The sequence below is a fragment of the Pan paniscus genome, chromosome 10 (assembly GCF_029289425.2).
Source record: "Pan paniscus chromosome 10, NHGRI_mPanPan1-v2.0_pri, whole genome shotgun sequence".
Lineage (NCBI taxonomy): Eukaryota > Metazoa > Chordata > Mammalia > Primates > Hominidae > Pan > Pan paniscus.
In genome coordinates, this window is record NC_073259.2 from 96,253,854 (window position 1) to 96,274,972 (window position 21,119).

The 21,119-nt window shown below is 41.2% G+C and overlaps 2 pseudogenes; both read left to right on the forward strand.

Moving 5' to 3' along the window:
- Window positions 1-13,338: 13,338 nt before the first annotated feature.
- On the forward strand, window positions 13,339-19,213 carry LOC129393586 (uncharacterized; annotated as a pseudogene).
- A 15-nt stretch (window positions 19,214-19,228) lies between these two features.
- On the forward strand, window positions 19,229-19,728 carry LOC106635390 (suppressyn-like; annotated as a pseudogene).
- The last annotated feature ends 1,391 nt before the right edge of the window (window positions 19,729-21,119 follow it).

The window sequence follows — 21,119 nt, forward strand, 5'->3', positions numbered from 1 at the left end:
ACAGTCTAATAATGAGTTCCAAAATTAAATCAGTAATAAAAAGCCTACCAACCAGAAAAAGCCCAGGACCAGATGGATTCATAGCTTAGTTCTACCAGACGTATAAAGAGCTGTTAGCCTTTCTACTGAAACTATTCCAAAAAATTAAGGAGAAAGGAACTTCCTAACTCATTCTATGAGACCAGCATAATTCTAATATCAAAACCTGACACAGACACACACACATAAAAGGTGAAAACTTGATGTACATAGGTGCAAAACTCCTCAAGAAATTAGCAAACTGAATCCAACAGCACATCCCAAGCTATTCCACCATGATCAAGTAGGCTTTATCCCTGGGATGAAAAGTTGGTTCAACAATAGCAAAGACATGGAATCAACTTAAATGCCCATCAATGGTGACTGGATAAAGAAAATGTGTTACATATACACTGTGGAATACTATGCAGCTATAAAAAAGAATGAGATCATGTTTTTTGCAGAAACATGGATGGAGATGGAGGCCATTATCCTTAGCAAACTTATAGAAATGGAAAACCAAATATGGCATATTCTTATTTGTAAGTGGCAGCTAAAAAGTAAGAATACATGGACACACAGAGAGGAACAACACACACTGGGGCCTATCAGAGGGTGGAGGGTGGGAGGAGGGAGAGGATCGGTAAAAATAACTGATGGGTACTAGGCTTAATACCTGAGTGGCAAAATAATCTGTACAACGAACCCTCACAACACAAGTTTACCTATATAACAAACCTGCACATGTACCTGTGAACTGAAGGAAGGAAGGAAGGAAGGAAAGAAGGAAGGAAGGAAAAGATCTCATGTCCTTTGCAGCAACATGAATGGAGCTGGAGACCATTATCCTCAGCAAACTAATGCAGGAACAGGAAACAAAATAACACAGGTTCTCACTTATAAGTGGGAGCTAAACATTGAGCACACATAGACACATAGAAGGGAACAACAGACACTGGAGTCTACTTGAGGGTGGAGGATGGGAGGAGGGTGAGGACGAAAAACTACCTATCAGGTACCACGCTTATTACCTGGGTGATGGGATAATCTGTACACAAAACCCCCACAACACATAATTTACCTATATATTAAACTTGCATATATACCCCTGAAACTAAAATAAAATTTTAATAAATAAAAAAGATATTCCATGTAAATGGACACCAAAAGCAGTAAAAATAATGTAGACAATAAAAGTCATTATATAATGTTAATGGAATCAATCTGGCAAGAAGATATAACAGTTCTAAACACTGGATCACTCAGATTCATAAAGCAAATATTAGTAGATCTAAAGAGAGAAGTAGACTGCAATACGAAATAACATGGGTGACTTTAACACCCTACTCTCAGCATTAGACAGAATATCTAGACAGAAAATCAACAAAGAAACATTGGATTTTAACTGGACATTAGACCAAATGGGTATAACAGAAATTTACAGAACATTCCATCAAACAACTGAAGAATGTATACTCTTTTCATCAGCATATGAAGAATTCTCCAGGATAGACAATATGATAGGCTGAAAAGCAATTCTCAACAATTTTTAAAAAATCAAAATCATGTCAGCTATCTTCTGAGACTACAATGAAATAAAACTAGAAATCAGTACCAACAAAACCTCTGGAAACTGTACAAACACAGAAGAATTAAACATGCTCCTGAATGACCATTGGGTCAGTAGAAAAATTAAGATGGAAATAACAAACTTTGTTGAGGTTGTGCATGGAGGTTCATGCCTGTAATCCCAGCACTTTGGGAAGCCAAGATGGGCAGATCACCTGAGGTTAGGAGTTCGAGGTCAGCCTGGCCAAAATGGCGAAACCCTGTCTCTACCAAAAATATAAAAACTAGCTGGGTGTGGTTTTACACATCTGTAGTCCCAGCTACTAGGGAGGCAGAGGCAGGAGAATCGCTTGAACCCGGGAGGTGGAGGTTGCAGTGAGCCAAGATTGTGCCACTGAACTTCAGCCTAAGTGACTGAGACTCCATCTCAAAAAAAAAAAAAGAAAAACTTTATTGAAACAAATAAAAATGGAAACACAACATATCAAAACCTGTGAGATACAGCAAGAGCAGTGGTAAGAGGGAATTTCATAGCAATAAATGCTTACATAATAAAAGTAGTAAGATTACCAATTAACAATCTAACAATGTACCTCAAGGAACAAGAAAACTAAGAACAAGCAAAATCCCAAATTAGCAGAAGAAAAGAAATGAGAGCAGAACTAAATAAAATGGAGATTAAATAATAGAAATGATTAATGAAACAGAAAGTTAATTATTTGAAAAAATAAAGAAAATTGATAAACTGCTAGCTAGACTAACCAATAAAGTAGAGGAGATTCACTCAAATAAACAAAATCAGAAATGAAAAAGGAAATATTACAACTCGATCTCACAGAAATACAAAAGATCATCAGAGACTATCATGAACAACTATACACTGACAAATTGAAAAACCTAGAGGAAATGGGTAAATTCCTGGACAGATATAACTTACCAAGATTGAATCAGGAAGAAATAGAACTCCTGAACAGACCAATAATGAGTAGCAAGATCGAATCAGTAATACAAATTTTCCCACCAAAAAAAAAAGCCCAGGGCTGGATGCAGTCAAAGCCAAATTCTACCAAATCTATAAAAAAGAACTAATATCAATCCTCCGGAAACTATTCCAATAATTTGAAGACAGGAAAATTCTTCATAACTCATTCTACAAGGCCATCAACACACTGATACCAAAACCAGACAAGGAAAAAACAAGATTAAAAAAACCCACAGGGCGATATTCGTGATGACCATAGACGCAAAAATCCTCAACAAAATACTAGTAAACCATATTCAACAACACTTCCAAAAAATAATACACTACAATCAAGTGGGATTTATTCCAGGGATGCAAAGATGATTCAACATATGCAAATGAAGAAACATGATACATCACATCAACAGAATGAAGAAAAACCATATAATCATCTCAATAGATGCAGAAAAAGCATTTGATAAAATTCAAAATTATTTCATGATAAAAACCTCTTATCAAACTTTCTCTGCCATGTGAAGATACAATGAGAAGGCAATTGTCAGCAAGTCAGGAGGAGGGCACTCACCAAGAACCAAATCTGCCAGCACTTTGATTGTTGACTTCCCAGACTCCAGACTGTGAGAAAAAAAAAGTCTGTTTTTTTTAACTGTTATTTTAAGTTCAGGGGTACATGTGCAGGATGTGCAGTTTTGTTACATAGGTAAACATTTGTCACAGGGGTTTGTTATACAGATTATTTCATCACCAGGTATTAAGCCTAGTATCCATTAGGTATTTTTCCTGATCCTCTCCCTCCTCCCACCTCCACCCTCTGAAAGCTCCCAGTGTGTGCTGTTTCCTCTATGTGTCCATGTGTTCATCATTTAGCTACCACTTATAAGCAAGAACATGCCATATTTGGTTTTCTGTTTCTGAATAAGTTTACTAAGGATAATGGCCTCCAGCTCCATCCATGTCCCTGCAAAGAACATGATAACATTTTCTTTTTATGGCTTCATAGTACTTCATGATGTATATGTACTGCATTTTCCTTTTTTTAAGCCATTTAGTCTACGGTATTTTGTTACAGCAGCCAGAGATGGCTAAGACACACTCAGAATATTTTAGAGTTGAAAGGGAGGAACCAAGATGGCTGACTAGAAGCAGCTAGTGTGTGCCACTGTCACATAGAGGAGAAAGAGTGGTGAGTAAATACCAACTCTTTTACTGGAACATCCAGGTGGACACATTGGGATTCATCAAGGGAACAACTCAATCCATGAAGAATGGAGAAAAGAGAGACAGGACAACCACCCACTCAGGACTGGCACAGAGCTAGGAGAGGTCCCCCCACTGTGGGGAAATTATGAATGAGTGAGTAAGTGAGTGTCCCTGGGAACTCACACTTCTACCATGGAAATTTGCAATACTGAGCTCAGGAGACTCCCCCCATGAGGTCCCCACTGGAGCCTCCTGACTGACACAGAGAGCTATGTGAAGTCTGAGCAGAGCTTCTGCTTAGGCATGCATGGAGTCCTGGGAACCTTATATTCCTAGGAATCCTGGCATTAGCAACTGAAGCTCCAGCAACAGGAGAGGTAATGCTCCCTTACACACCTTCATGAAAGGGACCAAATCCAGGAGGCAGAGCAGCAATAAACAGCACACCTCACCTCCACTGCAACTCCCAGGACAAGGGCCTTTGGCCTGAGATCCTAGCATAGCCACACAAACCCCACCTACGTTCTTAGGCCAGTAGCAGCTCTGTACTTCCCTGGGATGGAGCTCCCAGAGGGAGAGGCAGGCCATCATTTTTGCTGCAGCCCTCACCACTGTTGCCTTCAGACTCTCCTCCTCGCCTGCTCATCACCAGGCAGGGACCCCATGGCTTAGGCTCACAGTGCAGCTGCCCCACCTCAGGCTGACTGCACTGATTGATGGTGCCTCTGAATTTCTCTGGTGTGAATCCCCAAGAGACAAGTGAAATGCTCTCTGCTACCACCACTGCCAAGGTCCCTTCCCTGCTGCCCCTAAGCTTGGGAGGGAACATTAAGCCTGAGCTTGCCCCAGAGCTGCAGTGTGCAGTCCAGGAGTGCCAAGCCAATATGTGAAGCCAGCACTTGAGCAGGCAAGGATTGCACACTTTCAGAAGATTGAAACAGATCATAGCTCCCCCGCCAATGCCCTGTGAAACCAAGGACAAGAATTCAGCTACAAAGAAAAATCCTGCACAAAGCCTTGGCCCTATGAAAACATCCAGAAAAGAAGTCTACTGACTGTATTCCAATTACACTGCAGCTAAATGTATATCAGTCCACACAGATAAGAAAGAACCAGTGCAAGAATATGGCAACTCAGAAAGCCATAGTGTCTTCTTTCCTCAAAACAACTGCACTAGTTCCCAAGCAAGCATTCTTAATCAGGCCTAAATGGCTAAAATGACAGAAATAAAACTCAGAATATGGCTAGCAACAAAGATAATCAAGATTCAGGAGAGAAAGTCAAAACCCAATTCAAGGGAGCTAAGGATTACAAATAAAACAATACAGAACCTGATAGATGAAATGGCCAATATAAGAAATATCTAAACTGATTTGAGAGAGCTGAAAAACACATTATAAGAATTTCATAATGCCATAACAAGTATTAATGGCAGAATAGACCAAACTGAGGAAAGAATCTCAGGGCTCAAAGACTGGTTCTCCAAATGAACTCAGATAAAAACAAAGATAAAATAATACAAAAGAATGAAAAAAAAACTGCCAGAAATAGGGGATTATGTAAAGTGACCAAATCTTTGACTCATTAGTATCCCTGAAAAAGATGGGGAGAAAGCAAGCATCTTGGAAAACATACTTCAGGATATCATCCATGAAAATTTCTCCAACCTTGCTAGAAAGGCCAATATTCAAATTCAGGAAATGTGAAGAACCCCTGCTATGTAATACACAAAGAGATCATCCCTAGGACACATACTCATCAAATTCTCCAAGATTGAAAAAAAAAATGTTAAAGGTAACTAAAGAAAAGGGTCAGGTCAGCTGAAAAGGGAACCCCATCAGGCTAACAGCAGACTTTTCAGCAGAAACCCTACACGTCAATATTCAGCATTCTTAAAGAAAAGAATTTTCAATCAAAAATTTTATATGCACCCAAACTAAGCTTCATAAGCAGAGGAGAATAAGATCCTTTTTAGACAAGCAAATGTTAAGGGATTTCATTACTACCAGACCTGCCATAAAAGAGGTCCTGAAGGAAATGCTAAACACAAAAGAGAAAGTCCATTACCAGCCACTAGAGAAACACACTTAAGAACATACACCAGTGAAACTATAAAGCAACTACCCAAACAAGTATGCTTAACAACCAGCTAACCTCATGATGACAGGAACAAATATGCACATATCAATACTAACTCTAAATGAAAATGACATAAATGACCCAATGAAAAGGCAAAGAGAGGCAAGTTGGATAAAAAAGCAAGATCCAACAGTATGCTGTCTTCAAGAGACCCAACTCACATGCAATGACACCCATAGTCTCAAAATAAAGGGATGAAGAAAAATCTACCAAGCAAATGGAAAACAGATAAAAATAGGTTTTGGTATTCTAATTTCAGATAAAACAGTCCTTAAACCAACAAATATCATAAAAGACAAAGAAGGGCATTACATATTTGTAAAGGGCTCAATTCAACAAGAAGACTTAACTATCCTAAATATGTACACAGCCAAAACGGGAGCACCTAGACTCATAAAGCAAGTTCTTAGAGAGCTACAAAGAGACGTAGAGAACCACACAATAATATTGAGGGACTTCATCACCCCACTGACAGTATTAGACCGATGAGGCTGAAAACTAACAAAGATATTCAGGACCTCAACTCAACACTTGATCAAATGGGCCTAATAGACATCTACATAACACTCCACCCAAAAACTTACCAGGGTGTGTTTCCAGTAGCTTAAAAGGGAGATGAAAGACCTCTACAAAAAGGATCACAAAACACTGCTCAAAGAAATTGGAGATGACACATGTAAATGGAAAAACATTCCATGCTCATGGATAGGAAGAATCTATATTGTTAAAATGGCTATACCACACAAAGCAATTTAAATATTCACTGCTATTCCTATCGAACTACCAAAGACATTCTTCACAGAGCCAGAAAAAACTATGCAAAATTCATATGGAACCAAAAAAGTACCCAAATGATCAAGGCAATCCTAAGAAAAAAGAACAGAGATGGGAACATCACATTATCAAACTTCAAACTATACTATGAAGCTACAGTAACAAAAACAACATGGTACTGGTACAAAAACAGACACATAGATCAATGAAACAGAATAGAAAGGCCAGAAATAATGCTGTACACCTACAGCCATCTGATCTTTGACAAAGCTAAGAAAAACAATCAAGGGGGAAAGACTCCTTGTTCAGTAGATGGTTCTGGAATAACTGGCTAGTCATATACAGAAGATTGAAACTGGATCAATTGAAACTTTTATTATGCCAAATACAAAAATCAACTCAAGATGGATTAAACACTTAAATGTAAAACCTAAAACTATAAAAATCCTGGAAGATAACCTTGGCAATACCATTCTGGACATAGGACTGGGAAAAGATTTCAATATGAACATGCCAAAAGCAATTGCAACCAGAAGAAAAATTGATGAATGGGACCTAATTAAACTAAATTGCTCCTGCACAGCAAAAGAAACTATTAACGTACTAAATAGACAACCTACAGAATTTGAGAAAATTTTTGCAAACTATGCTTCTGATGAAAATCTAATATCCAGAATCTGTAAGGAACTGAAACAATTTTACAAGCAAAAAGCAAATAACCCCATTAATAAGTGGGAAAAGGAACTGAACAGATGCTTTTCAAAAGAAGACATATATTTAGCTAACATCATATGAGAAAATGCTGAACATCACTAATCACAGAAATGCAAATCAAAACCGCAATGAGATACCATCTCACACCAGTCAGAATGGTTATTATTAAAAAGACATAAAATAACAGATTCTGGCCAGGTTGTGGAGAATAGGAAACACTTATACATTGTTGGTGGGAATGTAAATTACTTCAGCCAATGTGGAAAGTAGTTTGGCAATTTCTGAAAGAACTTAAAGCAGAATTACCATTTGACCCAGCAATCCCATCATTCAGTATATACCCAAAGGAATATAAGTCGTTCTACCATAATAACACATGCACTTGTATGTTCATTGCAGCACTATTCACAATAGTAAAGAGAGAATCAACCTAAGTGCCCATAAACAGTAGACTGAATAAAGAAAATGGGGGACATATAAACCATAGAATACTATGCAGCCATAAAAAAGAATAAGATCTTGTCCTTTGCAGCAGCATGGTTGGAGCTGGAGACCACTATCATAAGTGAACTAATTCAAGAACAGGTAACCAAATACGAAATACTGCATGCTCTTATAGTGGGAGATAAACTTTGAGTACAAAGAAGGGAATAACAAATACCAGGGCCTACTAACAGGAAACAGAGCATGAAAGTTTGAAAAATGTTCATCTTAGCCATGTTGCAGAGAAAGAAATAGCTTTTTTGGGAAACGGATTCAAGCATTCTGTGGAGAAAAGACTTACTGGAGATGTTTACATAATTAAAATGGAACCAAGTGCTGATAGCCAAGAGAAGGTGAAAAGGGTCTTGAAGGCCTTTCAGAGACCTTTGCAGTAGCCCCTCATATCATAGGCCCAGAGGCCCAAAAGGACTAAATAGTTTCAGAGGTGTCACTGCTCTGTGCCACCCCAGGAGGCTGCTTCCTACATCTCAGGTGCCGCAGCTCCAGCCCTACATCAAAGGTGCCCAGGTATAGCTTGGGCCTCTGCTCCAGAAGGTGCAAAAGTAAGCCTTGGCAGTTTCCACATGACGTTAAGCCTGCAGGTGTTCAGAGTGCAAGAATGAAGGAAGTTTGATGTCCTCAGCCTAGATTTCAGAGGATGTATAACAGAGCTTAGGTGCCCAGACAGAAGGCTGCCACAGGGGCAGAGGTCTTACAGAGAACTTTTACTAGGGCAGTGCAGGGGGAAATGTGGAGTTGGAGGCCCCATATAGAGTACCCACCTGGGCACTGCTTAGTGGAGCTGTGAGAATGGGGCCACTGTTCTCTAGACTCCAGAATGGTAGCTTCACTGGCAGCTTGCCTGAATGCCACAGGCATTCAACTCTAGTCCATAATGGCAGCCTCAGGGGCCGAACTCTGCAAACCCACAGGGGCAGAGCTGCCCTTGGGAGCCTACCCCATGCACCAGTGTGCCCTGCATGGGGGACATGGAGTCAAAAGAAATTATGGAATTTTAAGATTTAATGACGGCCCTGCTGGGCTTTTAACTTACACAGGGCCTGTAGCTCCTTTCTTTTGGCTGTTTTCTTTCTTTTGGTGCAGGAATATTCACACAATACTTATAGTCTCATTATATCTTGGAAGTAAATGACTTGTTTTGAAAGCTCATAGGTAAAAGCAAATGAGTCACAGATGAGACTTTGAACTTGGACTTGGAAATTTTAATTTAATGCTGGAATGAGTTAAGACTTTTGAGAGACTATTGAGAGAGACTATTGTATTTTGAAATATGAGAACAACATAAGAATTGGAGGAAAGGGGAAGAATTATATAATTTGGTTATTTGTCCTCACCCAAATCTCATGCTAAATTATAATCCCTAGTATTGGAGGTGGGGCCCAGCAGGAGGTGATTGGAATATGGGATTTGATCTCTCATGAACTGCTTGGACCAACCCCTTGGTGACAAGTGAGCTCTTGCTATGAGTTCACATGAGATCTGGTGTTTTGAAAGTGTGTGGCACCTCCCCTCCTCCACTGTCTCTCATCCCTGCCTTCATTATGTGAATTGCCTGCTCCTGTTTTGCTTTCCACCATAAGTAAAAGCTTCCTGAGGCTTCCTCAGAAGCAGATGCTGCTATGCTTCCTGTATAGCTTGTAGAACTATGAGTCATTTAAACTTCTTTTCTTGTATATATTTTTTAAAAGCATAATTATTTTGAAAATGTTTTTGAAAATTATCCTGTTGCTGCATGTATCAATAGTTCATTTTCTTTTATTACTAAGTGGTAGTCCATTGCATGGATATACCACAGTCTGTTTTTTCACCCATCTGTTGATGAACATCAAAATTGTCATTTTTATTTTTGTTTGGTGCAGTAACTTTTCTCTTTTATGTATTATGATTTTTATGTAGAATGTATTTTATGTATTACATAATTTTAAACTGACAGATAAAATTGTATGTATTTGTCATGTATAACATGTTTTACTGTATATATACATTGTGAAAAAATTAAATCTAGCTAATTAACCTATGCATTGCCTCACATAGTTTTGGTTGTGTGAATGCTTTATATTCACTGTGTTATTATTTTTCAAGAATACATTATTAATGTATTGTTGAATATATTATTTATATACATTAATATATATATTATTAGATGTAACAACCATATTGTACAATAGATTTCTTGAACTTATTTTTCTTATCTAACTGATATTTTTTATCTTTTGACAAACATCTTCCCAATGCCCACCTTCAGCCACCAAAACCCCAAGAACTGCTATTCTACTCTCTACTTCTATGACATCAGTTCTTTTGGAGTCCACATATGCACTACTTGTCTTTCTGTTCCTGGATTATTTCACTTAATATTCACTTGACAACCTCCAGGTTCATCCATACTGCCACAAGTGACACTACTTATTTTTTGTAAGGCTGTTCCATTGTGTGTGTGTGTGTGTGTGTATATATATATATATATATATATATATATATATATACACACACACTATATTTTCTTTATTCACCTATTAATTGTCACTTAGGTTGATTCCCTATCTATTGTAAATAACATTGCAATAAACACGGGAGTGCAGATATCTCTTCGGCATACTGATGTACTGTTATTTTTTATACCCCATAGTGGAACTGCTGGATCATATGATAGTTCTATTTTTAATTATTTTTGAAATTTAAAAAGTTGTTTATAATTGACACATAATAATTGTACATGTTTATGGTGGTATATGTAATGTTTCAATATATTATATGAATACATATGTAATGATCAAACCAGGGTAGCTGGCATATCCATCACCTCAAACCTTTATCACTTCTTTGTTGTGATAACTTGCAAGATTTTTATTTTAAATTTTTTGATAAATTTCTTTCTCTTTTCCATAATGATTGTTCTAGCTTACGTTTCTATCAACAGTGTGCAAGGGTTCCTTTTTCTCCACATCTTTGACAACAATTATCTTTGGTCTTTTTGTTAATAGAATTTGAGCAGATGTGAACTATTTCATTGTGGTTTTAATGTGTATTTCCCTGATGATTGGTGTTGTTGAGCATTTAAAAAATATACTTATTAGTCACTGTATGTTTTCTTTTGATAAATGTCTATTCAGGTATTTTGCCCATTTTTTCAACCAAGTTATTTTCTTCTTATCAAGTTGTTTGAGCTCGTTATATATTTTGGATATTAACTTCTTATCAAATGTACTGTTTGCAAATATTTTCTGCCATTCTGTAGGTTCTCTTCATTCTGTTGATTGTTTTCTTTGCTATACATAACCTTTTTCATTTGATATAACCCCATTTGTCTGTGTTTGCTTTTGTTCCCTGTGCCTTTAGGGTCATATTAAAAAGTCATTGCTCAGAGTAATGTCAAGGAGCTTTTCCTCTATGTTTTCTTCTTATAGTTTTATAGTTTTAGGTTTCAAATGTATGCCTTTAGTCCATTTTAATTGATTTTTATATATGGTGTGAAATGAGTCTAATTTTATTCTTCTGCATGTGAATATCTAATTTTGCCAATATCACTTATTGAAGAGACTGTTCTTTCTCCATTGTGTGTTCTTGGTAACTTTGTTGAGTGTTAGTTGGCTGTAAATATGTGTATTTATTTCTAGGCTCTCTGTTCTGCTCCATTGGTCTATGTGTCTGTTTTTATACCAGTACCATGCTGCTTTGGTTACCATAGTTATGTAATATATTTTGAAGTCAGGTAGTGTGATACCTCCGGCTTTGCTCTTTCTGCTTAACGTTGCTTTGGCTATATGATGTATTTTCTGGTTCTGCATAAATTTTAGGATTCTTTTTTCTATTTTTGTGAATAATATCATCTGTATGTTGATAAAAATTGCATTGACTCTTGTATTAGTCTATTCTTACACTGCTGGAAAGATACAACCTGAGACTGGATAATTCATAAATAAAAGATATTTAACTGGCTTACATTTCTGCATGGATGGGAGGCCTCAGAAAACTTAAAGTGATGGCAGAAGGGGAAGCAGGCACCTTCTTCACAAAGTGGCAGGAAAGACAAGAGCAAATGGGGAAGTGTCCCTTAAAAAGCCATCAGATCTCAAGAGACCTCACTCACTATATGAAAACAGCATGGGGAAAACTGCCTCCATGATACAGATCCCTCCTGTGATGACACATTGGGATTATAAGGATTAAAATTCAAGATGAGATTTAGGTGGGGACACAGCCAGACCATATCAACTCTTTAGATCACTTTGGGTAGTATGGACATTTTAATAAAAATAATTTTTCAAATCCATGAACGTGAGTTATCTTTCCTTTTGTTTGTGTCTATTTCAATTTCTTTTATTATGTTCAATAGGTTTCAGTGTGAAGATTTTTTAGCTCCTTGGCTAAATTTATCCTAAGTATTTATTATTTTTTGTAGCTATTTAAAATAAAACTATATTCTTGATTTCTTTTTCAGATCATTTGCTGTTAGTGCATAGAAACTCCACTGCTTTTGTGCGCTTATTATTTTTATCTTGAAACTACTGAATTCACTTACCAGTTCTAACAATTTTTTTCATTTTCTTTTGTTTTTGAGACAGGGTCTTGCTGGGATACATGTGTGTGCCACCACTCTTTTTTACAGGTGTGTGCCACCACTCAATTTTTCCTGCCTAAGCCTCTGAGTCTTGATGGGAGAGGATGCCATGAAGGTCTCTGACATGCCCTAGAGACATTTTCCCCATTGTCTTGGTGACTAACATTCTGCTCCTTGTTACTTATGCAAATTTCTGCAGTGGGTTTGTATTTATCCTCAGAAAATGGGTCTTTCTTTTCTAGTGCACCATCAAGTTGCAAATTTTTTGAATTTTTATGCTCTGCTTCCTCTTGAACACTTTGCTACTTAGAAATTTCTTCCACCTGATACCCTAAATCATCTCTCTCAAGTTCAAAGTTCAACAGATCTTTAGGGCAGGGGCAATATGCTGCCAGTCTCTTTCCTAAAGCATAGCAAGAATCACCTTTATTCCAGTTCCCAACAAGTTTCTCATCTCCATCTGAGACTACCTCACCCTAGACTTTATTGTTCATATCATTATCAGCATTTTGGTCAAAGCCATTCAATCAACAAGTCTCCAGGAAGTTCCAAACTGTGCCACATTTTCCTGTCTTCTGAGCCCTCTAAGTCTCTGGGATGTTTCAAACTCTGCCACATTTTTCTGTATTCTTCTGAGCCCTCCAAACTATTCCAACCTCTGCCTGTTACCTACTTCCAAAGTCACTTCCACATTTTCGAGTATCTTTACAGCAGCACCCTACTACTCCCGGTACCAATTTACTGTATTAGTTTATTCTCATGCTGCTATGAAGAAATACCTGAGGCTTGGTAATTTATAAAGAAAATGAAAGATTCTCCCTCAGGGCCTGAAAGTTCGGGGGAATGAATAACTCCTCCCTCCTTAGGCCCAGTCCCAATGTGCAAGGCCACTTGCACCAGCAGTGTGCATCAGCAAGATAGAAGAAGCAGGAAGAGAGCTGGCCGGAAGACGCTTACCCACTGGAGATCGAGAGAGAGAGGCCGTCTGGGTAACATGTAGCAGTTACATCAGACTGAGACACTTCCTGTTTACAAGAGACTATAAAACCCATGCCCCGTCCTCACTTGGGGCTGGTGCGATTTTAGGCCTCAGCCCATCTGCACCCAGGCGCTCATTAAAACAGTGTGTTGTTCCACCCACCTTGTGTTGTTTGTTGGTGCATTCTCGTGGTTCAAACCAATACAAGAGCCTTACATCAGGTGCTGAAACCTGAGACGGGCTCTGGTCCATGTGCCCTGTGGACCTACCCCTCCATCCCAGAAAGCAGGCCACAGCAGCTGGACAAAGGAAGCTCCTCAGCCCCCAGTCACCTCTCTGGGCATGCACATTGGTCACTGATCTCACCTACTGGTAAGTTTCCTGGGAGCCTGGTTAACAGAGATAAATCCACACGGCCTCTCTTGGTTTCTCTGGTCCAGAAATCCAACGTTGGTCCAAGAAGGCTCCGGCATGTGTGAAGCACTCGCTGATCATCTGGTCTTAGGGGGATGCCTCTAAGCCATTTGATCCCGTTCTAGGAACGAAAAAGGCAGCAGTGAGGATTGCTCCTTTTATCGTCTCCCTGCGGCCATCCAGGAAGGTCTCCTTTTCCTTGTTCTCCCGAGTGTACCCTTTGTTATGGGAAATTCCCTGTCTTCCACTCCAAAGGACAGCCCTCTAGGCTGCCTCATAAAAAACCTGCAAACCTTAGGCCTCGGGTAAGATATCCACCCTAAGTGACCTGTCTTTTATATTGCAATTCAGTTTGGCCACAGTACGAATCTAATGGGTCCAAATGGCCCCCAAATGGAACATTCAACTTTACAATTTTAATTGACTTAAGCAACTATTGCTGACGACTGGAAAAACGGGGAGAAATTCCTTATGTCCAGGCCTTTTTCACACTCAAATTACAACCTGACCTCTGCAATTCTTGCTCACCTATTCAAATCCTCCTTCTCCATCATCGCCACCCTGAACGCCTTTCTCCTCCCGACCCTACCTCTTTTTCCTGGTTTGATCCAGCAGACTGCTGTCCACCCCTCCCAGCCCCTACCTCTCCCTCTCAACCATCTTCTTTAATCCCCCAAGCCTTCTCTTTTTCTTCTCAGCTGCCATCTTCCCAGCTGCCATCTTCCCATCCAGCACCGCCTCCAAGAGTATCCACTTCTTTTCCTACACTGTCCTCTCCTCAGGACAATTCTAGCACTGCCTGTACCCATTCTTCTCCCTCATTGCCCTCTCCTGAGGCCCATAAACCCATCCCACCACCTTAAACCCCTATCTATTCTCCATTGCTTATTAACTCAACCCCCCTTCCCCCTTCAAACCCTCAACAGGAACCATTTCCAGGTTCTTCCTTCTCTCCCGTCACTCAGGTGCCATCTTTGACCCATGCCCCACCCTTACTTCAGCACCTGTGCTAGAGTGCCCCCTTTGGGAAGTAGCAGGAACTGAAGGTATTGTTAGAGTTCGTGTTCCCATCTCCCTCACTGATCTCTCTCAAATTAACGAAAGACTCGGTTCATATCCAGAAGATCCTACATCTTATATTAGAGAGTTTCAGTACTTCACCCAGTCTTATGAACTAACTTGGCATGACCTCTACATTATCCTCTCTTCCACCCTCACCCCAGAAGACTGGGACTGTATCTGGACCTTAGCTCAGGCACATGCTGATACAATTCCTCACCAGGCTCCTACCCAGCCTACTGGCACAGAAGCAGTCCCCAGTCAGGACCCCCACTGGGGTTATCAAGATGGGGCCCCTGGACACTGCTATTGAGACCACATGATTGTGTATCTCCTTGCAGGACTCAAAAAGGGTGCCCATAAAGCGGTAAACTATGAAAACTTTCAGAAATCACCCAAGGTCCTGATGAAAACCCAGCCCTTTTTCTCTCTCATTTAACTGAAGCTATGAGAAAATATACCAACCTAGACCCAGCCAGCCTAGAAGGAACCACTATCTTAAATGTTTGATTCCTCTCCCAATCCACCCTTGATATCCGGTGCAAGCTTCAGAAGCTTGATGACGGCCCTCAAACCACACAATGAGACCTTCTTAATTTAGCATTCAAAGTCTTTAACAATCATGATGAGGAAGATAAAAGGCAAAAACAGGCAGAATTTCAAATGCTTGCCTCTGCCATCAGGGGCCCTGCAGGCCCACGGGGCCACAGCTCCACACGGAAGCCTCCTAGTAATCCACCTCCACCTGGCACCTGTTTCAAGTGCAGCAATGAAGGCCAATGGTCTAGAAAATGCCCTAACCCAGGTAAGCCCATCAGGCCATGCCCCATCTGCGGAGGGCCCACTGGAAGTCGTACTGTGAGTGGCTTCTGCAAGGACCACCCCCATCTCTTCCTGAGCTGGCCAAAACCTCCTACTTGGATCTCATTGGCCTTGCCACTGAAGACTGATGTTGCCCTGGAATGGATGCCCTGGCAAGTACCATCTCTTCATCCAAGCCAAGGGTAACCCTGATGGTGGCAGGTAGGCCAGTATATCTTTTAATTGATACCAGGGCAACCTACTCTGCTTTACCTAATTTTTCAGGACCCACCCAGTCCTCCAAAGTCTCTGTTGTGGGTATTGATGGACAAGTCTCCAAACCCTGAGTCACCCCTCCACTCTTCTGCTCCCTTCACACCTTTTCCCTCACTCACTCTTTCTTAATCCTGCCCTCATGCCCAACTCCACTCCTAGGCAGAGACATCCTTTCAAAACTCCACACTACTCTCCACTTCCACATTCCCCATGGTAACCAACACATCCACCCAGACCCCTCTGGTGCTTCTAGCTTTCTTCTACTCCTCCAACCTCCCACCCTAAAATATGCAACCTTTGCTTATCCCCCATCCGTAGTTAACCCTGCTGTTTGGGATACTTCCACACCCTCAGTTGCAAAACACCACACCCCCATCCGCATTACCCTTAAAAACCCCACCCAGTTCCTTTCACAGAAGCAGTATCCAATCACCCAAGCAGCTCTTGCAGGCCTAAAGCCTATCATTTTCATCTCCTTCCAGTCGCCTATTCTGCCCAACAAACTTCCCTTTTAACACACCAATTCTACCTGTTAAAAAGCCAGATGGAACTTATCACTTAGTCTGGGACCTCAGGCTCATTAACCAAGCTGTGCTCCCAGTATGTCCAGTAGTTCCTAACCCATACATTTTACTTTCCACAGTTCCCTCCAGTACCACCCATTTTTCCATCCCAGACCTAAAGGATACTTTTTTTTACAATTCCTTTGCACCCCAATTCTCAAGACTTCTTTGCCTTTACGTGGGAAGACCCCTACACCCACCTTTCACATCAGCTCACCTGGTGCATACTACCTCAAGGTTTTAGAGACAGCCCCCACCTTTTTGGACAGGACCTTGCCCACGACCTCTGTACCTTATCCCTAAAACTGTCCACTTTCCTTCAATATGTTGATGATCTGCTCCTGTGTAGCCTCTCTCAAAGATTGCAACACCCATTTTATCTCTTTTTTAAACTTCCTGGCAGAGCAGGCGTATCGGGTCTCCCCTAAAAAAGCACAAATATGCACTCCCTCAGTCACCTACCTAGGCCTAGCCTTTACCCTGCAAACCCAAGGGCTCAAAACTGACTGCATATCCCTCCTCCAGTCCCTCTCACCTCTGCAAACTAAGGAAGAAATTCTCTTTTCAAGGATTAGTGGGATATTTTAGGCTTTGGGTTCCCTCCTTCGCTCTACTTGCCAAACCGTTATACCAAGCTGCTAAAGGCCCTCTCCATGAACCTTTAAACCCTGCACAGCCTATTATCCAACCTTTCTGTCTACTCCAAAAGCCTCTCGTCTCAACCCCCATCCTCACTCCCCCAGACCTCAACAAACCTTTCTCCTTCTATACTGACAAATGATGTGGAGTTGCACTAGGTGCTCTAATCCAGTATAAGGGACCTGCCCTCCGGGTTATCACCTACTCCCCCAGACCTCACCAAACCTTTCTCCTTCTATACCGATGAATGACGTGGAGTTGCACTAGGTGTTGTAACCCAGTCTAAGGGACCTACCCTCCAGGTTATCACTTACCTCTCCAAACAGCTTAAAACCGCAGTTCTCAGATGGCCTGCTTGCCTCCAAACACTGGTGGCAGATGCTGTCCTCACCCTTGAAAGCCTAAAACTATCTCTTCATGCCAACCTAACAGTTTATTCAACCCATAACATCAAAGACATGCTAGCTCACCGCAGTGTACTAAGTCTCATCTCTGCCCCATGGCTCCTCCAACTGTATGCTTTATTCATAGAAACTCCCCAAATCACTGTGCTAACCAGCTCCTGTTTAAACTGGCCATGCTCTTACCTGCCGCTACTGCCTCCCAAGACCCTGCACACTTCTGTGTAGACACTGTTCAAACCTTTCTTATACCTTTTCCAAACCTAACAGGCCAACACCTTCCAGATGCCTCCTTTATTTGGTTTGTAGATGGCAGCTCCTTCCTATATCAAGGATGCCAACATGCTGGCTATGCTATAGTGCTACGCCCCACACAGTATTGAAGCCAGTCTGCTCCCCCTAGGAACCACCTCCCAAAAAACTGAACTCATCACCCTCACTCAAGCACTCACGCTAGCTGGCGGACAACAAATTAACATATATTCAGATTCTCACTATATGTTCCACATAGTGCACTCACACTTGTCCATCTGGAAAGAATGGGGTTTCCTAATTGCAAAAAACACTCCTGTCATAAATGGCTCATCAGCAAACTCCTTCAAGCTGCCAGACTCCTGCAGAAAGTTGCCATCATTCATTGCAGGGGCCACCAAACCCCAGACAATCCTATATTGGCTAGAAATGCTCTAGCAGTTAATGTAGCCAAACAAGTAGCCCTACAACCTGTGTAAGGCCAGTTTCTGTCCCTGTCCTTGTTCTCTCCTCTTTACTCCTCAGAAGAAAAGGAGGACTTCCAAGCCCAAAACCTTCAAAAGCAAGGACCACGGTATGTCAAGGAAGGGTGTTTCATTCTTCCTCACTCTCAAATAATCCCTATCCTCCAAACCCTCCACAACTCTTTCCATGTTGGTTACAAACCTCTCTTGCAACTTCTCCACCCTATTCTCACTTGTACTCTCCTTTCCAGTCATGTTTGAGAAATTACTCAGTCCTGCTCTATCTGCCACTCAGTGTCACCCCAGGATTCCCTCTGGCTGCCGCCTTTTCATATCCACCAAGCCCAGGGCCTGGTGGGTAACTATATGTATGATGAGAGTTTCTGTTATGACATTTGCACCTTCTGAAGTTGTTGGGAATGCTTCTACCCACCAGGAGAAAGTACAAACAAAGACTAGAAGATAGCAGAGCCATTTATAGGGCAGCATGTGAGTGAAATCTACTTGCAAATCTTGCCCGGGTAATCCTCCCCTCCTTAATCCAGACATGATCTTTCATTCATGAAGCTGCAAATGAGGTCATGCCTCTCCCCGTTGACACCTCCTTGTCCTCTCAACATAACTGTCTTGCAGGCACAGGAGTATTTATTTGCCAACCTGACCCTCACAAAAAGCTACAACTGAAGTGGACAGGCCTCTACACTGTGATACTCAGCATGCCAACTGCAGTGAGAGTCCAAGAACTCCCTCGCTGGATCCATCGCACCAGGGTCAAGCTCACCCCCAAGGCTACTTCTTCCTCCAAAACATTAACAGGAAAGTGGTCATCCTGGCCAATTTCACCTACCAAGCTTAAATTAACCAAATTTTTTTTTTCTTAGAGCCAAAAGATGAGGAAGACTAATCACTTGCTTTAGAAATGGCCTATATCTACCCAACTGCCTGCTGTACCTCACTTCCAACCAAAAGTCTTAATACAGGAATATCTCTCATCACAATCCTAATATTGTCAGTAGCTGCCCTGCTGTCCACAGCAGCCCCTCCGAGCTGCCATGAGTGTTATCAGTCTTTCCACTGTGGAGGAAAAATGCAACAATCCTTTAGTTAACATACTCGTATAGAAAAATCCTGTTATGGAAACTTAATTGAGGAATGTGTTGAATCAGGGAAAGGTTATTGTAAAGTAAAAAATCCAGGAGTATCTGGCAGTTGTAATGGGACTATATGTCCAAAAGGTAAGCAGTGGCTTTGCTTCACCAAAATTGGACAATGGGGAGTAAATACTCAAGTGCTAGAGGACATAAAGAGAGAACAGATTATAGCCAAAGCAAAAGCCAAAACAAACAACTCCCCCCACCACCCACCCAAAATCACCCATGGTATTTTCATGCTTTTATACAAAACTACAAGCAGATGTAACCCTTCCCAAGTCAGGAAAAAGCTGTTTGTAGATCTAGGAGAAAGCATCACACTTACCATGAATGTGTCCAATTGCTGGGTAGGCAAGGGAGCTCGTATGAGTGAAGTGAACAGTGGCTGTGGTATGGGATAGACATTCCCCCTTAGTTACTAGCATCCCAAAACCCCAGCCTCATTTTCAGTCCTCAGGAACACCCACAGTCCTAGACACTTACCAACCCAGTAAGAGGGGTGGTGTGCATATTCCACAAGTGGACTGATGAAACCCATCACACTGTAGGCGAAAGCCCCTGTCACCAAACCCTAACAGTCAATGCCTCCACAGCAGAGTGGTGGCCAAGGTTACCCCAAGGAGCCTGGTCTCCTTCTAACTTAAGCTACCTCAATTGTGTCTTGTAAAAAAAGGCCTGGTACTATACAAACACCACTAACCCTTAAGCTGCATACCCCTGCCTAAGTGCACTATGGGACAATCCTATGAACACCAGCCTACAGTGGATTGCCCCTGAAGGATTCTTTTGGATATGTGGAACCCAGGCTTACTCATGGCTACCTTATCACTGGCAAGGTACTTGCTTCCTAGGCATAGTTAAACCTGGATTCTTTTTACTTCCAAAGCAGGTGGGCAACACCCTTGGAGTCCCTGTATGTGATAACCTAAACAGAGAAAAACAATCCTTAAAGGTAGGAGGAAGCCAAAGATGGCGAGAGGACAAGTGGCCTCTGCAATGGATCACTGAATATTATGGCCCTGCCACTTGGGCTGAGGATGGTTCATGGGGTTATCACACTCCCATATATAGGCTAAATAGAATAATTATACTGCAGGCTATTCTAAAGATAATCACTAACCAAACTGCCTCAGTCCTGGAAATGCTTGCACAACAACAAAACCAAATGCACACGACAACTTATCAAAACAGACTGACACTAGACTACTTATTAGCAGAAGAGGGTGGGGTCTGTGGTAAGTTTAATATCTCCAATTGTTGTCTTAACATAGAATATAATGGAAAAGTGGTTCTAGAGATTGCCTCAAACATCAGAAAAGTAGCCCATGTACCAGTCCAAACCTGGAAGGGATGGGACCCGACAAACCTTCTAGGAGGGTGGCTCTCTAATTTAGGAGGATTTAAAACGCTGGTAGAGACAGTAATCTTCATCATTGGGTTCCTCCTGTTTCTCCCCTATCCCACTGATAATGAAAGCCACTAAAACTTGTTGAAACTACAGTTAACTGCCAGACAATCCAGACGATGCTCCTGCTACAATGACACAATGGATACCAACCCGTCTCTCAAGAATACCCCAAAAATTAAGTTTTTCTTTATTCCGAGGTGCCCATGGCACCCCCTATGTCATACCTGAAGTAGTTATTGAGAAAGTTGTCC